The following is an 18,794-nucleotide window of genomic DNA, read 5'->3' on the forward strand; positions in this document are numbered from 1 at the left end:
CCCATTAGAGGAGGTGTTGATGTTCAAATGTCAGTGCTATATTCACTCTGCTGTTGTGTTGCATCACTCATGCAATTTACTGTCCATATGCTATGTTCCCTGTACTGCTTTGTCAACTGCAAATTGTGGTGCCAAACATAGAGGTTTTATCAATATTGTTATTTATCCTCACAGTCCACAATGGGAGAATGTATTACCCAACTATTACTGACTGTGCAATATGCCTTTAGTTGAGTTTTGTCAAATGTGAGGGAAGCACCATTGGGTATGGATGTCTTGAAAATGTAGATCTGACCTATGCATATGGTTTGTAATTCCACCTGCCAAATCACACTAGGGATTGAGACATTGTACTGCATGTGTGTTGAGTGGCCAACATTGACTCCTATTGTGATAGTTGTCCCTGTCTTGGTCTATTTGCAGGTGCAACTCTGGTTCCTGCCTTGACCGATGGCTCCCTTGACACATGTATCCAGAATATGTCTGCTCTACTATCAACCTTGCTGCATATTGCTCCCCTTCTATGTCACAGACATTCGCAGGACAATGATTTGACTGTAATCACATGTTATACAACAGAAAATCTTACTAATTACAATTAAGACACATAGGCAGTAGCTGTGCTCAAAGGTGTTTAATATTATGCACAAGTGCAATGAGTGATGAATGGGGTCATGGTGGGTGGAATCATCAAGGTTTTGTCCCAGCTGTGGGTAATCCAGGTCCAGTATCTAAGGGGCCATGAATAAATGAAGATATGACAATGGACAGTCAACAATGTGTTGCAGTGGCAGACAAGGGAGCATGTTCAGGAGAGGATCACTTACTGGCAGTGATCTTGGACTTGGCATCAGGTCCTGCAGGATGTCCTCAGCTACAGGGGAAGTGAGGCTGGTGGTCTGCAGGTCCTCTGGCAGGTGCTCCATTCCACTAGCTGCCGCATAAGTGGAGGGATCTGTTGGAATGTGGCTAGTTGAAGGGGCCTGCTAGTGGACGCACACGGGATGGTGGTCTGTTTCTTTAGTACCCCTGCAATGGAGGTCATAGTGGCATTGAGGGTCTGCCACTGCTGCATGGCCTCCTGATGGTATTCCCTCTGCAGCTTCTGGTTCTCCTGCATGGTTGCAAGGATCATGCCCATAGTGTCCTGGGACTGATGGTATGCTCCCAGGACTTGGGAGAGGGCCTCCTGGCCAGTCGTTTGGTGTGGGTCCCCCATCCTTTGGACCACAGGTGCCCTCCCACTGCCCCATGTCCCCTGTGCCCCTGGTACAGTGTGCCCACTCCCAGTTGCACCAGGACCTTCATTGTCTTGCATGTGTGGCATTGATTCTGGTCCCTGTACTGTGGGGCACACTGCTGATTGACCTGTCCTTGGGACACAGGTTTGGGGATGAAGGGTTGGCTGTGCTGTAGTTGCACATGGGTGGGGGACTCCGATGTGTCCAGGGTGTGGCTATTGGTGGTGGACTGACCAGTTTTCCCAGATGGCCAGGGCAAGTTGACAATATCCAAACATCCACTGGGGCCTTCATCCTGGGGAGGGCTGTCTGTCTCTGGCATCGCTGCTGGGTAGCAGTGGCAGTGGAACCTGTGGATGGAAAGGGAGAGAGTCATATTGTGGAGATGTACTTGTTCGTAACATCATCTGGTGCATGGAGTAGCTTGACTTACTTCCCAGGGATGGCAATGACAGCTGCAGCAGTGCAGACATTGCTTGCGGGTGACATTTTGTGGCATTGTTTTCATTTTCCAATGAGGGTTGAGGATTGTGGATAGCATTGCTGTCATTGCCATGTGTTGGAACGCAGTCAAAGTATCCAGTTGGTGTGGCATGTGCTATGGTTTTCCATGCAGGTATTCCATAGTGAAGTGGGACTGTGTACTTTTGATGTGTAGGGAGTGATGCATTATGGGAGTTGTGGTGCTTGGCAGTGTGATTGGTATCTGTGCATTAGGGTGGGGATGCATGCTGGACAGGAGAGGTTGGTGTCTAGGGAGTGTTGTTGATTTACCAGACTCGAGTCCTTCGATTATTTCAGTCAGGCCCTCAGGATGCATGATGTCAAAGACCTTCTCCTCCCACAATGTGAACTCAGGGGGAGGAGGTGGGGACCCACCACCAGTCTTGTTAATGGCAATCTGGTAACGTGATGCCATGGAAGGCACCTACCCCCATAGGTCATTCTACCTCTTCCTGATGTCCTCCCTTGGTCATGGATGGTTGCCCACTGAGTTGACCCTGTCAATGATCCTCTGCCATTACTCCATTTTCCTGGCTATCGAGGTTTGCTGCACCTGAGCTCCAAACAGTTCTGGCTCTACCCTAGCAATTTCACCTACTATGACCCTCAATTCATTATCTGTGAAATGTTGGTGCTTCTGATGGGACATGGTGGTTGAGTTGTGGGCCGTGGTGGGTGTTGTGTATGTAGAGTGCAATGTAGGGTGCTTGGCGGGGTGGGGTCCTTGGTTTTGCGTGCTGGTGTTATCTGGTAGTGATGTGTGTGTTGTGTTGCTGGTGCCGTTGTGTGGTGTGTGATGCGTGGGAAGTGTGTTGGACCTATGGTATTGACGTGCAGTGTCCTCCGTCAGTGTGCTCCTCAATGTCTCTGTTAGTAGTTGTGGTTGCAAAGGATTGTGGGGGAGTGAGGGTGTGTTATATAGTGCACTGAGCAGGTGTGTGTGGTGTGTGTCAGGTGTGGGGTATTCAGACTGTCCAATGTGGTATCAGGTTCTGGTGGAGGTGAATTTTTAGACCACAGTGATTCACACTGCCAAAGGTTTTCCGCCGTGCAATGACTTCTGTGCTGATTTGTGGGTCGTCATATGGAGGGTGGGGTGTTGTCGGCATGGTGGTGCAGGTGGTGGAACCGTCTCTCTCCCATCAGTCAGCCTGGAGGTTTGGGATTTCTGTCTGTATTTCAGGGGTCTTCAGTTTGTGACTCATAATACGACGGTCACTGTACTGCCATCACTGGCAGACTCTTGGTGGCCGCCAGTGCGGCGGTCTTGCCAAAAGACAGCCAAACTCGTAATAAGGGCCTGAGTCTTGTAAAGGAGCAGTGTGTTTGGTTAACATGCAGGGAAACGAAGGGAGAAATCTAACAAGGAAACCCAATTTATTGTATGACAGATGTGGTTCTAAAAATCTCCTCAGCAACAATCTAGCTTGCCCAGCTATTGGAAAATGTTGCAGGACATGTAAAAGATAATGGTAATCTTCAGGCTGTGTGCAGAAGTAATACAAATCTGTAAAATCAGCAGTGTGGACATTAAAGAGAATATATGTGTGGAGAAACTTAACAATGTCGTTTTAACAATTGAATGTAATTAAATTACGGGTACCACTTTGGTGAAGTGACCCTTAGTAGAAGAAATTATTGAGGGCATACTTCTTCAAGTCATGGCAGAATCAGGGTCTCCAATAACGATTTTAAGGGATTCTACTTTTTATGATGTTTGGAATAATGAAATAAATCCTATGCCATTTGATGTTAATCCTAAACCTTTTGGACAGAAGTTTAACGCCATGGTTGGGTATTTCACAGCTAGAGTGAAATGTTTAGGAAGAAGTACTATTACCAAAGTTTATGTGGCTGTGAGAGGGAAGGACCTTATTGTGTAGCACAACTTAGCTAAGATGGACTTACACTTGATACCCGGTGTAAGAATCCTGTTGTTATAGAAGATCTGCCCACAGGATATGTTGAAGAAGATGTGGATGAGCTAGTGTAGATGAGAACATTCAGGATTTTATGAACATTTTGCAGAATTTTGGAGATGTATTCAGGGAACAAGTGGGTGTAGTTAAAGGATTTGAACACCCTATCAAGCTTAAACCTTATAATCATCCTGCGGTCGATGAGGTGAGGAATGTCCTCCTTAGTTTTAAGGAGGGCTTGAAGGAAGGTTTAAAAGAGATGTATTCCCAAAACATTATTGAGTCAACTGAATCTTCTCAGTGGGTTTCTCCCACTGTTGTGGTTGGGAAAATGTCTGGTCAGATAATGTGCACCCACTTGTGCACATTGAACAAAAATATATTGGTTGACTGCCATCCCATTCCTAAAATTTAAGAATTGTTGGCCAATTTAGGTGATGCTAAGATTTTTTCTACAATTGATTTACATTCTGCATATCACCAAATTGCCTTGTTGTGACACCATTTGATACTTACAAATGTTACAGGCTTACATTTGGTTTAATGTCCGCAGCTAGTGTCCTCCCAAAATTGAAGGATAAGTTATTTGGGGTCAGATGTATCAAAGGGTTTTACTCATTCTGTGTCAATGGGAAAATGCTTTGGTACATATGGCCCTTGGTGATGTGCAGGGTGTACAAGCATATCAAGATGATATCTTGATTTTTACAAAGGACAAAGAAATTAAATCGAATTGTAATGAATGTATTAGGAGTATTAAAACAGACTCAATTGACTATTAGACGGAATAAATGTCAATTTGGCATTTAGGAGTTTGAGTATTTATGCCACTGTATTTCATCTGCTGGCATAAAACCTTCATTTTGTCTTATAAAGGCTAGTGAAGAGGTGAAGGCCCCCAAGGACAGAGACAGTTTGAGATCTTTCCTCTTTTTAGCCAACTATTATGCATGCTTTGTGCAAGGAAATGCCCATATTGTAGAGCCCTTAAGAGTTCTACTTAGAAAAGGGGTAAAGTCTGTGTGGTCAAAATAATTGGAAGAAGCTTTTTGTCAAATGATAAAACTAATTGTTGAGGCACCAGCTCTATGTGCTTACTGAGCAGGAAGCAAATATATGATCACAGTTGATGCTAGTTTAACTTGCTTAAGTGCAGTTTTCAGTCAATGTGTAAATGGTAAAGTACAAACAACTGGTTTTGCTTCAAAATCGCTGAAACAATCAGAGAGGTACTACAGTATCATAGGCAACCATGGGCATGTAAATGGGCAGTGCAGAAGTGTACATTTGGGGATGTCAGTTTGATTTGTGTACTAATCACAAGCCAATAGTACATATACTTGTTGGCAGAGGTTCCAGTAATACATTGGCCAGACTGATAGTCCTAAACTTTAGAAATCAGTCTTATCATTTTAAAGTGAAACATCTTCTGGGTGGTACAAACTTTCAGGTTGACTGCTTGTTTCGGATGTCATTGGATGATGATGTCTTGGGTGATACTGAGTGTCTGATGGCAGCTCTGGATGCTGTCAATGAATGTGGCAGCAAAACAGTGGAGAAAAGAGGGTCTGAAGCATGTCATAGTGTGAGAATTTCAAAAACATAATTCAATTTGTAGTGAAGTGATGGCTAGAAAGTAGATGTTTGTTTGGTAAGTTAAAGTTTTGTTTTTTTTAATTTCAGAAGAATTGTAAATTATTAATGGATTAGTTAGGGATACAACAAGGGGAATAAAGACATGCAGGAAGGAGGAGGAAAGGCGAGAATAAAAAGAGAAAAAAAGACTGTTATCTGCCCTAGCAAGAGTAGGACGCCACTGAGGACACCGCATTTGGAGGGATTGGTTCTGCTGGGAGAAGAGATTGCAGGAGGATCTTGCAGAAGGTACTGGAACTGCATGTCTCTCAAGGCGATACGTTAGACTGTCCGCTCAGGTGGAAGAAGATGAAGGGACAACCCAGGACAGCTTGGTTTCTAACATGGAAGAAGCAAACCTACTTCAGACAGGAGTGCCTGTCTCTTCCGAGAAGACATACCATGTCTCTGAACAGACCAAGGAAGATTGTTGCTTAGCCAGGTGAGCAAAAGAAAGAGTTATCAAGTGCAAGCTAGGGGAGGAGATGAAGGTTTTGTTTATTCATGTTTGGATGTGAGAGACCCAGCTGAGCTGCTCAGTTAGAAGACCCAGTCTTTCAGAATAATTAGGAGCAGGCACAAGAAGAAGCACATGGATCTCAGGTAGAACCTTGCTTTATTATATAGAAAGGTCTATTTTATTATGTAGGTGGACATAGTCAGAATCCTCAATTACTAATTCTGGAACCTTTTAGGGATCAGGTCTTATATCTGGCCCATTTTCACCTGTAAACTGGTTAGAAAGACACTTGCAGAAAGAGAAAACAGGGCAGAGCCTTCTTGAGCATCTTTATTGACCAGATAGCTATATGCACATATAGAAACTCTTCAAATACTGTCTGGTTTGTCAGACCAAGAATCTATATAAGCATCAGAAGATAGCAGTAATTGGGATGCCTGTTTTCTGGTTAGGGATAGATTTGGATGGCTCCTTGAGCACCTAGAGTAAATTCTATAAATATGTACTGGTTGTAGTAGATTATGCTACTCGGTACACTGAAGCTATATTGTTAAGACAAACATGCTGCTTCTGCTATGGTAGAAATATTTTCTCAAATGAGATTCCCTAAAAATATTAACTGATTAAAGTTCACCCTTTGTCTCCAGAATTGTAGTGAAGATGTGCAAAGATTTCGGCATCCACTAGTTGAGAATATCCAATAACCATACCCATACAGATTACCTGATGGGGATATAAAATGATACCATAAAACTCCTGCTGAAGACAATGTTAGCTTATGAGGGCTGAGAGTGGGACAAGCTTTTCCCTTTGACCCTCTTTGCCATTCAATGCCATATACAGACCAATTTAGGTTTCTCACCTTTCAAACTATTGTTTGGAAGAAAACCCCCCTAGGTTTTCTAAAAATAACAAAAGAATTTCAGGAAGAATCATGCAATAAGGAAAAGCCCTTGTTGGTTTATGTGATGCAGAATTGGGAAGCTAGAGAGTAGGGGGGAACCTTACTACATGCACAAAACTGGCAGGAAACTTGCTATAACTAAGGAACTAAATTGAGAGAGTTGAAAGTAGCAAGTTGGATATTATTTTTGCTTCCCTTTCAATAGCAGAAGCTAATGGCAGTCTGGATGGGTATATATCAAGTCCAACACAGAGTAAACAAGGTTACTCACCGCATCAAGCTATCAGAAAAAGTAAGGAGATCAGATCTTTCAAATGAACCATCTGAAAGTGTAGGAGGGCCCTGCCCCGTGAGAAGCTAAGCAAGTTTAGTTTTTAAAAGAGACCTCTTCCATTGCAACCTCAACATAATAGGGGCCACATTTGACATAGAAAAACAGGACATAACAGAGTTGTTTAAACCCTTTTCATTAATCTTCTGTGGTTTATCACGATGCACAAATATAGTGTATCATCATAGTACAACAGAGATGGGCCAAGTTTATAAAGCAGAAACCCTATTGTATTTCCAAGGCTCTCAGGCAGGCTTTAAAATGTTGGAGTTGGAGGTATTCGAACAATCCAACATTAACTAGTGGTTACCTATTATCTTGGAACACGATCCTGATGAACCATCCAATTCTGTATTGATTTTAGGAATGTGAATCAAAGCTCTTAAATTTGACAACTATCCCCCTCCACAGATAGATTAATTGATTGAATAACTTGGGGAGGTTGAACATATTAGCAAAGGTTATTGTCAGAATTACCTGAGGAGAGATGAAATAAATAATCTAGATTTGGGGGGTCAAGAAAGGAGACGTTTGGGAGGTTGAAAGGGAAAAATCAAAAGAAGCAGAAAAGAGAGCTGAGAGAAGAATTCAGACTTAAGTGATGTTTCCTACTTTTACTCCAAAGGATGCTGGTGGTGAAGATACCCCAGAAGCAGAAAAGCAAGAAAAGGGCACCAGACAGCAAGGAAGGAATTAAACAAGTAGATAAATACAGGAGCCTGACCGCATCTACACCTATCTCCTGAACTATCAAATAACAAGTGGCCAGTTGGACTAAAAAGAGTTGTAAAGAGTTGAAACCAGGGAATAAACTCCAGTTAAAATACCATACAATACTGGTAGTATCTATTTGTCCCTGGCTGAGCTCACAACAATCATCTGCTCTCAATCTCAGCTGTCCACATCAAGGGCTTGGACAATGTGAAAGTGGAAAGGCCGAGTCAAAGCTTTTGTTCGCCTCATGTTATGTCTCTTTCCAAGACAATCTATTGAAATGTGTGCAAGAGATTCGGTATCCCTTATGTGGATTTTTGTGCATCCAAGGCAAATTTCCTGCTCCCCAAATTCTGTTCCTGCTTTCTGGAACCAGAAGCATGGGGAGTGAATACTCTGTTAACCAATTGGCCAATGAAATTCTTTCCCATCATTCCCATCAATCGTGAAAAGTTTCCTGAAAGTTCAGAGGGAGAAGGCACAAATAATTGTAGTGATTTCTTATTGGCCACACAGGTCATGGTTTCCACTCCACAAGTCCCTAGATGTGTGTCCTCCTTGGGTCCTTCCTCTTGTTGCCTCTCCTCTGGCTCCTTGGAACCTTCCCTTTCCTCTCAGTTTATCCTACTCTGTTTGAGGTTGAAATAATGAAATAACTAAAGAAGGGGTTTCCTTCACATTTGGTAGAAGGAGTTCAGTCTCAAGGAGGCAGTCAAATCTAAAGTGCTATTCTAGACATTAGTCTTCCTTTTAAAAAATGGTGTTCATTACTCTGTGTCTCCAAATGACTGCTCTCTTTCTTCTGTTATGCAGTTATTGGTGAATGGGTTTCACTTTGTACAGTAAAGGCACTATGGTTCTCTATTAGACAATTTTATGAGTTTGAGCACACTTTCAGCGAGGCCTATTTTTAGCAGAGTGACTGTTTAAGAACTTTTCTATTTCTTGTATAATTTCCTCATTTAGAGCACCTCCTCGCGATCCACTTCTGGTCTTCCCAAGTTGCAGCATTCTCTTTTTGAAACATCGCAATCTGTGGATTTGAAGTTTCTGTCCTATAAGGTGGTTTTCCTGGTTGCAATAACTTCTGATCATAGATTGGGACAACTTTCTGCTTTATTATGTAGATTTCCTTTTCTTTTGTTATGGATGAAAGGGTGATTTTGAAGCTTAACCTTCTCCTTAAAATGTACTCTTCTTCCCATTCTTCTGAAGCAATTGTTATACTTGCTAGTGCTGAGCAAAGATTATCACATGGCTTGTGTTTTAAATGAGCGTGTGGGTGCCTTCTAAAATGTTGAGAAAAAATAACACAAAAGAAATTTGCAAAGCTAACATCACTTAAAATGTGTTAAATGCAAGATCATCATTGGCAACCATACTTAACCCCTTCGCTGCCAGGCCTTTTCCCCCCTCAGGTGGCAAGCCTTTTTTTGGCTGTTTGGTGCAGTTCGAGCTTAGACCCTCATAACTTTTTATCCACATAAGCTACCCACACCAAAGTTGTGTCCCTATTTTCCAACATCCTAGGGATTCTAGCGGTACCCAGACTTTGTGGGTTCCCCTGAAGGAGACCAAGAAATTAGCCAAAATACAGTGAACATTTCGTTATTTAAAAAAAAATGGGAAAAAAGGGCTGCAGAAGAAGGTTTGTGGTTTTTTCCCTGAAAATGGCATCAACAAAGGGTTTGTAGTGCTGAAATCACCAGCTTCCCAGCTTTCAGGAACAGGCAGACTTGAATCAGAAAACCCAATTTTTCAACACAATTTTGGCATCTTACTGAGACATACCCCATTTGTATGATGTTTGTGCTTTTAGCCTCCTTCCAGTCAGTGACAGAAATGGGTGTGAATCCAATGCTGGATCCCAGAAACCTAAACATTTCTGAACAGTAGACAAAATTCTGAATTCAGCAATGGGTAATTTGTGTAGATCCTACAAGGGTTTCCTACAGAGGATAACAACTGAAATAAAAAACATATTGAAATTGAGGTGAAATAAACAGCCATTTTTCTCTACATTTTACTCTGTAACTTTTTCCTGCAATGTCAGATTTTTTAAAGCAATATACTGTTACGTCTGCTGGACTCTTTTGGTTGCAGTGAAATATATGGCTTGTAGGTTCAACAAGAACTCTAGGTACCCAGAGCCAATAAATGAGCTGCACCTTGCAATGGGTTTTCATTTTATACCGGGTATACAGCAATTCATTTGCTGAAATATGAAGAGTGAAAAATAGGTATCAAAAAAACCTTTGTATTTACAAAATGGGCACAAGATAAGGTGTTGAGAAGCAGTGGTTATTTGCACATCTCTGAATTCTGGGGTGCCCATACTAGCATGTGAATTACAGGGCATTTCTCAATTACACGTCTTTTTTACACACTGTCTTACATTTGGAAGGAAAAAATAAAGACCAAGACAAGGGGCAATAACACTTGTTTTGCTATTTTGTGTTCCCCCAAGTCTCCCGATAAAAATAGTACCTCACTTGCGTGGGTAGGTGTAGTGCTTTCCTCTTATTTAGTTTCTAAGCACTAACATAACACAACAGAAATGCACTTCTGAGGTCAAAGAAGACTTTTATTGTTGTTAATTCTTCCCCAACCACAATATTTTATGTATGACGAATTAGTAGCTTTCAAGTCCGCGTTAATCAAACAAAATATATCAGTTTGCCATATACACAGCAGGTTATATTTATAAGATATTGAATGCAAAGCAAAACAAATACTTCACCGTGTGGGAACTATCTACAGCTTCATCTTTCTAAGGTCTGCAAGCTAATGACCCCTGTCAGCCGCGAGAAAGAGAGATTCATCTACCCACACGGGATTGCTGGCAGCCTGCGCCAAGCTCCAGCACGAGGTCCGGCAGATTCGAATCTGACCCTCTGCAGCCTGTTACATTCGTTACAAAGGTGTGCCCCCTCCTCTCAGACCTGGGAAACTGAGCAAGCCTTTTGGAGACTGGCCAGGTCTCCAAGACTACTCCTGTTCCCAAGCTCAAGCAGAGAGAACAACACCCATGTACTCTCTCTTATCATGTCTAGTCTACTGTGAGAACAAAACATCTTGGTTCATCTTGTGCAAAAACACAGCTTGGAAAAATACAGCTTGGATTCTCAACTGCAATGTCTAACTCCACGTTAAAGGCAATGGGCAGCTAACCTAAGTATCAAATGCAATGTCATGTTAAAGGCAATAGGCAGCTAACCTAAATATCAAATGCAATGTCTAGTGTCATGTCAAAGCCAATAAGCATCTAAGCTGAATACAAAATGCAATGTCTTATATCATGTCAAAGCCCATAGGCAGCTGAGCTGAATACAAAATGCAATGTATAATATCATGTCAAAGCCAATAGGCAGCTGAGCTGAATATAAAATGCAATGTATAATATCATGTCAAAGCCAATAGGCAGCGGAGCTGAATATCATGTCCAAGCCAATAGGCAGTTAAGCTGAATACAAAATGCAATATATATAATATTATGTCAAAGCCAATAGGCAGAATATCTAATAGCATGTCAAAGTCAATAGGCAGCTAAATTGAATACATCATGTCAAAGCCAATAGGAATGCAATGTCAAAGCCAATAGGCGGCTAGACTGGATACAGCATGTCAAAGCCAATAGGCAGAATACAGAATGTAATGGCTAATGCAATGTCAAAGCCCATAGGCGGCTCAACTGAATACAGAAAGTAATGGCTAATGCCATGTCAAAGCCAATAGGCAGAATACAGAATGTAATGACTAATGCAATGTCAAAGCCCATAGGCGGCTAAACTGAACCAAACATACCATGTGCTACTGGTGAACATTGAGCAACTAATATGCGCAGTGGTGAAACACAAAGTCATTGGTCAAAACAAAACTTATCAAATGGCAGTACATTCCGCCCTTTGACCAATGAATTTTTGTTTCACATATCTCTTGTTTCAAACAAAAACAAAAAAACATCAGATCAAAGCAATCCCTGTAAAGCAATAGAAGTGAATTAACACATTGATTTCATAACCTTTCACATCAGATACATCTACATAGAAAAGACTGGGCAATTTGTACTCTGAATGAGTCTCTAATTCAACATTGTTAGCAATTTGATGTGGCATGAGTTCTACTCATGTAAAGGTGCACGGTCCACCTGAAAGGTTTGCTGGAAGGTAAGCAAAAGTCAGAGTTCCATACGAGAGGGGAAAAAAAAAAAAAACACAGCTTAGTTCCAGTGGAAGAATGTAATCAAACAAGTTGAACTTGAACTGAAGGCGCAGTTTGCGCAAAATGGATCCATGGTGCTGGCACTTTACTCAGCCAGGTTCAGGTTGGGGGTTCGGTCCCTTCCCCGACCCCACACGCACACACCGGAAGGGGGACCACACAGAACACTCAGGGACAGTGGCGAAACGTGGTAGGATCTGCAAAAGAAACAAGTATGACTTTTCTTGCAAACAACATTTTTCATTTAAACTGCACCCTTCCTCTTTCTTTCCCTGTTTTATAATCAGCAGGACGTTTTTGAGGCCCTTTGTTATATTTTCTGCAGGTTCTGGAGGATCACTTGGGGCTTCAGCCCACACATCAGCACTGAGGTTTTCATCTGCTGCGCCACAGCTTCCCTTTTCTTGCACTGTCAGAAGGGCTGGGGCAGACTCATTCTTTACCAAACCTCCATTCACTGCATTTTTGTCAATTTGGGCCATTCGGTCTCCAATTTGTATGAATGAATCAGATTCTTTTCTAGGTATCAGCATAATTTCGATTTTTCCTTGGTAATTTGCAACAATCACTCTCCCTAAAACCTGATAAATTTGCCATTTCTGATCTGGTAACTTTCCTCTCCCCAACTGCTCTGTGACTGCTTGCATGACAGATTGCTTTTGTGCGTACTGCACAGTTTTTATCAAATCTAGGGGAATGGGCATCTCTCTCATCTCTGCCCACCTGTAAGTGGCTTTTTCTCTCAGCTGTTCACATTTCTGGGGCACCCACTTAGCCATCCCCACTAAGGCAGAATTCTGGGTGAACACTTCTCTCTCTGAATTTTTCTCATTAACATCTGCAAGGTAATTGAACCAGTTAGGTACAAGCCATGTGGCTAAAACATTATCAAAGAACCAAAAATCAGCATAAAAATGACACATCTCACGTAGCTCTTGCTTTAAAATCTGACACACATTATACAACGCTGTTCCTTCTACTGTGCCAGAAAACAACATTTCAGTCAGTGAATCATTAGTAAAACAAACATGCTTTTTATCTTCAGTAGACACGAATTCAAATGGTGCACACAATTTCACCGGTAATTCTTTTACCTGTGGTACTCTAGCCCTGTCTTGCAAGTACCAGATCCATTGTATGATTCTAGCTAGGGGCACTATTTTCTTTCCTTGTTCTTGAATTACATGTACATAAGTATTTCCTTCTTGCACTGCGCAGAAACCTAAAGTCTGCATTATTTCATTTGCCAAATCACAAGCGCGCAGCTGCATATAATTTTTCACAGTGACCATATACAAAAGTGTTAGGATTTCACTCAAATGATGGCTATTCTTTTTCCAAAAATCAAACAAGCTAATGAAAGTCGGTGTCTCTTTCTCTAAAATCTTTCGTTTTACTTGTGCATTTTGCAACGGTAACTCGTAAATCACATTCCGAGCTCTCTCGTCCGTGTTATCAGTTAAGGAATGCATTTTGTCTGCCAAAAACCCTGGCTCACACGAAAGCTCAGTGCAGCTCGGAGCTGTCTTAACCCCCTCATTACTGGAATGGGACAAGAAAGATTCTTCAAAAACAGCCTTTTTATAACTTTCAGTCGGGCTAATTTGCTCACGTAAATTCCTATTTTCATCTTCCAACTTCCTACATTTCTCCTGCATTTCTCTGTAAGCAGATAAAGGTATCCAGACCTTTCTGTCATCATTACTTCCAAAAGACACGTTTTCTACATATGTACAACAGGAATTATTTCTCAAAGCATTATCAGGCATTTTAGCTACACATGCATTTTCTTCTGTAATTCCCCAAACAGAAAACAATTCACAGTTTTTCGTAGCACCATCAGGCAGTTTATCAACACATGCATTCTCAGACATGGTCTGCGGTGCTACTGTGATTCTCCAAACAGAAAACAATTTCTGTAATTCTCCAAACAACAAAAAAACAATTACACTTTTAAAGTGTGTACTTAGAAATCTACCAACTCGTCAACACCCTCTTAATCACCTCTTAATGACCGGCCCCACTTCTGGTACCAATTGTAGTGCTTTCCTCTTATTTAGTTTCTAAGCACTAACATAACACAACAGAAATGCACTTCTGAGGTCAAAGAAGACTTTTATTGTTGTTAATTCTTCCCCAACCACAATATTTTATGTATGACGAATTAGTAGCTTTCAAGTCCGCGTTAATCAAACAAAATATATCAGTTTGACATATACACAGCAGGTTATATTTATAAGATATTGAATGCAAAGCAAAACAAATACTTCACCGTGTGGGAACTATCTACAGCTTCATCTTTCTAAGATCTGCAAGCTGATGACCCCTGTCAGCCGCGAGAAAGAGAGATTCATCTACCCACACGGGATTGCTGGCAGCCTGCGCCAAGCTCCAGCACGAGGTCCGGCAGATTCGAATCTGACCCTCTGCAGCCTGTTACATTCGTTACAAAGGTGTGCCCCCTCCTCTCAGACCTGGGAAACTGAGCAAGCCTTTTTGAGACTGGCCAGGTCTCCAAGACTACTCCTGTTCCCAAGCTCAAGCAGAGAGAACAACACCCATGTACTCTCTCTTATCATGTCTAGTCTACTGTGAGAACAAAACATCTTGGTTCATCTTGTGCAAAAACACAGCTTGGAAAAATACAGCTTGGATTCTCAACTGCAATGTCTAACTCCACGTTAAAGGCAATGGGCAGCTAACCTAAGTATCAAATGCAATGTCATGTTAAAGGCAATAGGCAGCTAACCTAAATATCAAATGCAATGTCTAGTGTCATGTCAAAGCCAATAAGCATCTAAGCTGAATACAAAATGCAATGTCTTATATCATGTCAAAGCCCATAGGCAGCTGAGCTGAATACAAAATGCAATGTATAATATCATGTCAAAGCCAATAGGCAGCTGAGCTGAATATAAAATGCAATGTATAATATCATGTCAAAGCCAATAGGCAGCGGAGCTGAATATCATGTCCAAGCCAATAGGCAGTTAAGCTGAATACAAAATGCAATATATATAATATTATGTCAAAGCCAATAGGCAGAATATCTAATAGCATGTCAAAGTCAATAGGCAGCTAAATTGAATACATCATGTCAAAGCCAATAGGAATGCAATGTCAAAGCCAATAGGCGGCTAGACTGGATACAGCATGTCAAAGCCAATAGGCAGAATACAGAATGTAATGGCTAATGCAATGTCAAAGCCCATAGGCGGCTCAACTGAATACAGAAAGTAATGGCTAATGCCATGTCAAAGCCAATAGGCAGAATACAGAATGTAATGACTAATGCAATGTCAAAGCCCATAGGCGGCTAAACTGAACCAAACATACCATGTGCTACTGGTGAACATTGAGCAACTAATATGCGCAGTGGTGAAACACAAAGTCATTGGTCAAAACAAAACTTATCAAATGGCAGTACAGTAGGCCTGATGCTCGCGACAGGAAACGCAACATGGACACATCACATTTTTACATTGAAATCTGATGTGTTTTTTGCAAAGTGTCTAGATGTAGATTTTGGCCTCTAGCTCAGCCGGCAACTAGGGAAACCTAGCAAACCTGCGCATTTTTGAAAATGAGACACCTAGAGGAATCCAAGATGGGGTGACATGTGGGGCTCTCAATAGGTTTTGTTACCCAGAATCCTTTGCAAACCTCAAAATTTGGCTAAAAAACACTTTTTCCTCTCATTTCGGTGACAGAAAGTTCTGGAATCTGAGGGGAGCCACAAATTTCCTTCCACCCAGCGTTCCCCCAAGTCTCCCGATAAAAAGGATACCTCACTTGTGTGGGTAGGCCTAGCGCCTGCAACAGGAAATGCCCCAAAATACAACGTGGCCACATCACATTTTCCCAAAGAAAACAGGTGTTTTTTGCAAAGTGCCTACCTGTGGATTTTGGCCTCTACCTCAGCCGGCACCTAGGGAAACCTACCAAAACTGTGCATTTTTAAAAACTAGACACATAAGGGAATCCAAGATGGGGTGACTTATGGGGCTCTCACCAGGTTTTGTTACCCAGAATCCTTTGCAAACCTCAAAATGTGGCTAAAAAAACACTTTTTCCTCTCATTTCGGTGACAGAAAGTTCTGGAATCTGAGAGGAGCCACAAATGTCCTTCCACCCAACGTTCCCCCAAGTCTCCCGATAACAATGATACCTCACTTGTGTGGGTAGGCCCCGCGCCCGCGACAGGAAATGCCCCAAAACACAATGTGGACACATCACATTTTTCCAAAGAAAACAGAGGTGTTTTTTGCAAAGTGCCTACCTGTGGATTTTGTCCTCTAGCTCAGTCGACGCCTAGGGAAGCCTACCAAACCTGTGCACTTTTGAAAACTAGACACCTAGGGGAATCCAAGATGGGGTGACTTGTGGGGCTCTCACTAGGTTGTTACCCAGAATCCTTTGCAAACCTCAAAATGTGGCTAAAATACACTTTTTCCTCTCATTTCGGTGACAGAAAGTTCTGGAATCTGAGAGGAGCCACAAATTTCCTTCCACCCAGCGTTCCCCCAAGTCTCCCGATAAAAATTATACCTCACTTGTGTGGGTAGGCCTAGTGCCCGCGACAGGAAATACCCCAAAACACAACATGGACACATCACATTTTCCCAAAGAAAACAGAGGTGTTTTTTGCAAAGTGCCTAGATGTAGATTTTGGCCTCTAGCTCAGCTGGCACCTAGGGAAACCTACCAAACCTGTACATTTTTGAAAACTAGGCACCCAGGGGAATCCAAGATGGGGTGACTTGTGGGGCTCTGACCAGGTTCTGTCACCCAGAATCCTTTGCAAACCTCAAAATGTGGCCAAAAAAATATTTTTTCCTCTCATTTCGGTGACAGAAAGTTCTGGAATCTGAGAGGAGCCACGAATTTCCTTCCACCCAGCGTTCCCCCAAGTCTCCCGATAAAAATGATACCTTACTTGTGTGGGTAGGCCCAGCGCCCGCGACAGGAAATGCCCCAAAACACAATGTGGACATATCACATTTTTTCAAAGAAAACAGAGGAGTTTTTTGCAAAGTGCCTACCTGTGGATTTTGGCCGCTAGCTCAGCCGGCGCCTAGGGAAACCTACCAAACCTGAGCAGTTTTGATAACTAGACACCTAGAGGATCCCAAGATGGGGTGACTTGTGGGGCTCTGACCAGGTTCTGTTACCCAGAATCCTTTGGAAACCCCAAAATTTGGCTAAATAAAACCTTTTCTCCTCACATTTCGGTGACAGAAAGTTCTGGAATCTAAGCGGAGCCACTAATTTCCTTCCACCCAGCGTTCCCCCAAGTCTCCCGATAAAAATGATACCTCACTTGTGTTGGTAGGCCTAGTGCCCACGGAAGGAAATGCCCCAAAACACAACGTGGACACATCACATTTTCCCAAAGAAAACAGAGGTGTTTTTTGCAAAGTACCTAGATGTAGATTTTGGCCTCTAGCTCAGCTGGCACCTAGGGAAACCTAGCAAACCTGCACATTTTCGAAAATGAGACACCTAGGGAAATTCAAGATGGGTTGACTTGTGTGGCTCTCACCAGGTTCTGTTACCCAGAATCCTTTGCAAACCTCAAAATGTGGCCAAAAAAACATTTTTCCTCTCATTTCGGTGACAGAAAGTTCTGGAATCTGGGAGGAGCCACAAAGTTCCTTCCACTGAGCATTCCCCCAAGTCTCCCGATAAAAATGGTACCTCACTTGTGTGGGTAGGCCCAGGGCCAGTGACCGGAAATGACCCAAAACACAATGTGGACACATCACATTTTTCCAAAGAAAACAGAGGTGTTTTTTGCAAAGTGCCTACCTGCGGATTTTGGCCTCTAGCTCAGCCGGCGCCTAGGGAAACCTACCAAACCTGTGCATTTTTTAAAACTAGATACCTAGGGGAATCCAAGATGGGGTGACTTGTGGGGCTCTGACCAGGTTCTGTTACCCAGAATCCTTTGCAAACCTCAACATTTGGCTAAAAAAACACTTTCTCCTCACATTTCGGTGACAGAAAGTTCTGGAATCTGAGAGAAGCCACAAATTTCCTTCCACCCAGCGTCCCCCAAAGTCTCCCGATAAAAATGGTACCTCACTTGTGTGGGTAGGCCTAGTGCCCGCGAAAGGAAATGCCCCAAAACACTATCTGGACACATCAAAATGATCAAATACAAAACTTCCTGTTTTTGCGGGCGGCGGGGTACCTGCGTTTTTGGTCCTGGGCTCAGCAGCCATCTAGGGAAACCTACCAAACCCAGACATTTCTGAAAACTAGATACCCGAGGAAGTCTAGGGATTTGTGACTTGCGTGGATCCCCAAATGTTTTCCTACCCAGAATCCTCAGCAAACCTCACATTTAGCTAAAAAAAATCTCATTTTTCCCCACATTTCTGTGTGGGATCACCGCACGGGACAAATTTCCTACCATCCAACGTTCCCCTCAGTCTCCCAGTAAAAATTATACCTCACTTGTGTAGGTGGGCCAAGTGCCTGTGACAGAGAAGAGCCAAAAACATGTTGAAATTGAAGGGGAACCAAAGCGGGTCCAAAAGGGCAGTTTGAAAAAAAACATTTTTAGGCTGACAAGTGCAGCAGAATTTTTATCGGTATAGATGGGACAATGTTGGGTGGTAGGAATTTTGTGAATTCCTGCAGATTCCGAAAAGTTCCATCACAAAAATGTGGGAAAAATGTGTGATTTTCAGCAAAATTGGAGGTTTGCAGGGCATTGTGGGTAAGAAAATGGTGCTGGGTGCATGTGAAGCACACCACCCTGGAATCAACCAGATGTTTAGTTTTCAGACATGTCTGGGTCTTGTGGATTTTTCTACATGGCAGCGTCCCAAAGTCAAAAAAGTGCAGCCCTTACCATTCC

At 42.4% G+C, this 18,794-nt stretch overlaps 1 long non-coding RNA gene across 1 annotated transcript in view; it reads right to left on the reverse strand.

Moving 5' to 3' along the window:
- Positions 1-619: 619 nt before the first annotated feature.
- Positions 620-18,794, reverse strand: part of LOC138287448 (uncharacterized) — a 51,162-nt gene continuing 32,987 nt past the window's right edge. Inside the window, exon 3 of the long non-coding RNA XR_011202218.1 lies at positions 620-1,591. This is a non-coding gene — a long non-coding RNA (uncharacterized lncRNA). The remainder of the gene's footprint in view (positions 1,592-18,794) is intronic.

Source organism: Pleurodeles waltl, chromosome 1_1, assembly GCF_031143425.1.
Source record: "Pleurodeles waltl isolate 20211129_DDA chromosome 1_1, aPleWal1.hap1.20221129, whole genome shotgun sequence".
NCBI classification, from domain to species: Eukaryota; Metazoa; Chordata; class Amphibia; order Caudata; family Salamandridae; genus Pleurodeles; species Pleurodeles waltl.